The sequence below is a fragment of the Octopus sinensis genome, linkage group LG10, assembly GCF_006345805.1.
Source record: "Octopus sinensis linkage group LG10, ASM634580v1, whole genome shotgun sequence".
Classification (NCBI taxonomy): domain Eukaryota; kingdom Metazoa; phylum Mollusca; class Cephalopoda; order Octopoda; family Octopodidae; genus Octopus; species Octopus sinensis.
In genome coordinates, this window is record NC_043006.1 from 65,917,842 (window position 1) to 65,922,258 (window position 4,417).

Here is a 4,417-nt window from a genome sequence, read left to right on the forward strand (position 1 = left end):
TTGTAATTATGAAATCATAATTTTTGATAAATAAATAAATAAAACATCGTCATTTAACTCCAGTTTTCACTAAACAAATTTGTAGACCTATGGTTGATGTTACAGCTGTGAAAATAAACCTTTTATTTTCAATTTGACCAGTGGATTACACAATCCAATCTATATGTAATTTAAAAAACGTTTAAGGAGTTTCAGCTGCTATTTCCTGCTGGTTTTTACTATTTCATGTCACAGCTTAATTTTGTGCTGACGATTGTTGATTTCGATTTTTTTTTTCTTTTTTGAGACAAAATGTAATCTGAAGATCAGACTGCTGTTTCTACTTTTTGAGACCTTATCCCCACTGATCAACTGGTATTTATTGTATTGACCCCAAAAGGTTGAGAGGCAAAGTTAACCCAGCAGCATTTGATCTCTGGATGAAAAGTCAAAGCATTTTGTTATGTGTGCTAACAGTTCAGCCAGCTCACTGCCTTTACTTTAATAATTCTGGAGGCACAAGGCCTGCAATTTTAGGGGAGGGTGCCAGTTGACTGTCTTTCATCCTTCCAGGGGTTGATGCAAAGTTAACCTTGGAGGCATTTGAATTCAGAATGCACAGCTGGACAAAATTGCTGTTAGGCATTTTGTCTGGTGTGCTAACCATTCTGCCAACCCATCACCTCTACTATAATAATCCTTTCTACAATAAGCAAAAGGCCTGAAATTTGGCGGGAGGGGAAGAATTGATTAGATTGACCCCCAGAGCTCAAATGGTGCTCGTTTTATTGACCCTGAAAGGATGAAAAGCAAAGTCAACCTTGGCAGAATTTGAACTGAATGTAATGATGGGTGAAATACCGCTATGCATTTCGTCCAGCATGCTAACAACTCTGCCAACTTGCCGCCTTTGCCTTTATTGTAATAATAATTCTACTATAAGTATAAAACCTGAAATTTTGATGGAAGGGGCTAGTTGATAGTATTGACTCCAAAAGGCAAAGTTGTCTTCTGCAACGTATTAATAATAACAACAAATATTAATAACAACAAAAAATAACGATAGAGAATGGTATTTAATTTCTGTTCAAAAATTTCTTAAAGTTACAATCTCATTTTTGTCAGAGAGAAGGACCACAATGAACATGGTGTCAATGAAATGGAAGGAGAGAGAAAAAAAAAAAACACTTTAAATAAAATGGATCACATTGCTGCTAATTCTAAACGAATAGACAAATAACGGGTTTGATCCAGTCACCAATGGATCAAACTAGATTCTAACAGAAAGTAATATAAATCCACAAAATAAATAAAACCTTAAAGAAAGCCATCTTTCCAGGGAAAACAGTGATTGTATATCAAAACAATAAAAAAAAATCCTTACTCAAATTTATCAAACAACCAATTAGAACTGAACCAGAGATGAAACCACAAATGAAGTCTAACACAAAAGCCTTTATGGGTGGGTTTTTTTTTTTTTTGGTTGAGGAAAGCATAAAAAATGTTACAAATGATTAGGGGAGGAAAAAAAATGTATATATATTTACATAATTTATAAATTTTCATTTTGTTTTATTTTTTCAATTTGAAATTAATGAAATTCAGTAAATTTCAGAAAGTAAATGCATGAGAAATCAACAAAAAAAAAATTACAATAATATAAAAGTCTAAACTGTATTAATGATTCAACTAAAATTACCTGAATTGGTTTTAAACATCCACACACACACACACACATTTACTTGTGCATAAGTCATACCCAGTTTTCCAGTTTAAATTAAATACAAAACAATGTGATTTATATAGGAGTAAATATTGTTTATGATGTTTTAATATTAAATTTTGATTCACATTTGAATAGCAATTTCAGTGGGAAAAAAAAGAAAAAAATTTGTTCGGTTCAAATATTTCATCCTTTGAAGTTTTCACAAATTGAAATATCAAATTGTCAAATGAAGGGGAACACCTCCACCCTACAAAATTATTTTTTTAAAATGTGAAACAAGGAAATGGGGGTTGGAAAAGAATAGCAAACAAAAATTCCATGTTATAGTTCTACCAGAAAATAGGAAATGATGTCGAAACAGGTACACATAGACACACGTATTTACTTAGCAATTTCACATTAAGCTCATCCATGGGTTCAGGCTATCAGACACAGTACTCCAAAGATTGTTTTATTCAAATACATACTCAAAACTATACAAATATCTAGAGTTTCTACATTTATACAAGAAGAATGGAGTGAATAAATCCTTCATTTCATTGATTTACTATCAATGAAATGAAGGACTGGTCCACTCCATTTGCCTTTGTTATAATTTTATATATATGACTGCATGGTAAGAAGTTTGCTTCTCAAACCACATGAGTGCAGGTTCACTCCCCCTGACTGGTACCTTTGGTGAGTGGATTTGGTAACCAAAAGAAATCTGTCAAGTGTGTGTGGCTGTCTTTGCACTTGTCCCCACCCCCCAACCTCTTGACAAATGACGTTGGTTAGTTTACGTCCCATAACTTAGTGGTTTGGCAAGAGAGGCCAACAGAATAAGTAGCAAGGCTTAAAAAAAAAACAAATTGGGATTGATTCATTCAATTAAAACCTTTCACTATTAGGAAGGGCATCCAACTGTAGAAACTCTGCCAGATCAGATTGGAACCTGGTGCAACAATCTGGTTCGCCAGTCCTCAGTCAAATCATCCAACCCATGATAACATGGAAAGCAGATGTTAAACGATGATGATGACGACTACAGCATAGCTGCAATCTAATGACTGAAACAACATACACACACACATGCACGGAGTTCAATTTCAATGAAAAAACAGAATATTCACTTAGAAACTCAGAATGAATAAGATGTGAATTACGAAAAAAAAAACCTATGTCATTAGTTAAACTGTTGGCATTTAAAAAAAATCCTAGAAGTAATATATCCCGGTAAAAGATTTGAAGCACTAGTGACAAATGTTTCCACAACAGAATTTTTATAGGGTTGTGTAATATATAACCAACACTTCCTCAGCAGTTGAAATTTAAGCCTTTTGTTACTGTATTTCTGTTGAGATGCTCTGTTTCTTTCAATTAATTTTCAATATAACAAAGAATTTAGTAAAATAACTTAGTTATCATTAAGCTAGTGTTCGGAACATAGATTGTAACTAAGCTTTGGAGGAAGATTTTAATTCAAAACTTATGAAAAACAAGACATTTGTACTACAGAGCCAGCGGCAGTTTCATCCAGGTTGGTACTGATGGGGTTAAATATATGTTAAAAACAGAAGAAAGCTATACAACATTTGATATTAAATGTTGTTGAAGAATATAGAGAATAAAAAACAAAATAAGTGAAAAATAAACATGTATTCTTCTCCAGCAATAACATTTGTAGACGTGAATGTTAAATGTAAATGAAGCGTTTCTGGCTGGACAATCATTTGTCCAGGAAAACGAAATAGCACCAGGTTAGTAGAATATGGTAGAGAGGACAGAATAGTTTCTTTGAGTGTCAAGCATGAGACAGAAAAAACAGTTTAGAATATATATATACATGTGTGTGTGTGTCTGAACAGACAAAAGAAAGTAGCATCCAATACGTTTGGTTAGAGTTACATGTATTTAATGACAGAGCCACATTAGTCAGATGTTCAGAGACACTGTGTCATACATCCATGAAGCTTTAAGGTAATGTAGAACTGAAACTGTTATAGCTATATCACAAAACAAGGTGAAGTAAAATAAAGTTCAGAATATATACAGAAACAATCTTCAGAGCAAAGAACATCAAGTAGAAACTTGGTGCGAGTTTTTAGAGGGAAAAGGGAAGTATTAAGAAACAAATTTTTTAATACAGGTATTGCAAGCTCTCGTAATACCATCTTTGATGTTCAGATATGATCTGTGAATCATACAGAAACCTACATAATACATCATATTAAATCTAACCTTTCCTTTTTCTGTGAGTGAAATACTTGTCAGTTTTCACTGAACTATGGAAGAAAAGGAATCCTGCAAAGAACTGTAAACTTTGCATCGAAAAATTTGAAAGGGATCTTTTCTAAAGAGTGAAAAGCTCAGAATTATCATTGCACCACTAAAGAAGAAGAAGAACCAAAAATGTTTTATTACACAGATGTTGTTCCATAAACTGAAAGCTCTTTTGTTTAACAACACAAAATGGCTTTCCTTCATTCTAAAAGGTGTTGTGAATCAACCCTACCCAAGGAAAGTTGAAAGAAACAGGTGACCTGGGCAGAATTGGAAAACAATGTAAACAAGAGCTAATAATACTGCAAAGTATTTAGGCTGATGCTTGTCCAAATCTGTCATATCCCTAACATTAAGGAAAGAGTTATGTCTACATATGAAGGGTTCTGGAATATACTTAAAAAGTTACTGTAGTATAACATCTACAGCTTATGTGGTCGCTGTTTAGCC